The sequence below is a fragment of the Penaeus monodon genome, chromosome 19 (genome assembly GCF_015228065.2).
Source record: "Penaeus monodon isolate SGIC_2016 chromosome 19, NSTDA_Pmon_1, whole genome shotgun sequence".
In the NCBI taxonomy this organism is placed as follows: domain Eukaryota; kingdom Metazoa; phylum Arthropoda; class Malacostraca; order Decapoda; family Penaeidae; genus Penaeus; species Penaeus monodon.
Genome location: NC_051404.1, coordinates 47,026,596 through 47,027,070, shown reverse-complemented (window position 1 = coordinate 47,027,070; position 475 = coordinate 47,026,596).

The window sequence follows — 475 nt, the reverse complement described above, 5'->3', positions numbered from 1 at the left end:
AGAAAATTCTGCAGCCGGATTGACGCTCCCGGAGTCGGGGACGGCGGTCGATAGCTCATCCTGCTCTTTAACTGACTCGTTATAATATTAAAATCGGCTGTCTCAGTTTTCCCTTTCCAAAAAGAATTGTATGGCGTCATATAATACGTGAAATATCGCATGTTGACAACAGAAAATGTGCATAAGGTTATTATAACTGATCTATCATTTATGCTTCTGAAGAATATATTTTTTCAGTGCGAAACGACAGATGGCTTCTGACATTATTAACAAACCATTAGTTTTCGCTCGCTGTTCGCTTTCACGTTTTCCAGGGCGTTTCATGGCCTTTCCTTAGTCAGAGTATTATCGTGAATGTTTGCTTTTTGCGAAAATATGTACTGCAAAACATTATGGTGGATGATTTTAGAGAAGGAGGTCTTTCGTGTGGCGAGACTCCTTGCCTCTCTTCGTTTTTGTTTTTTTTTTCTTCTTC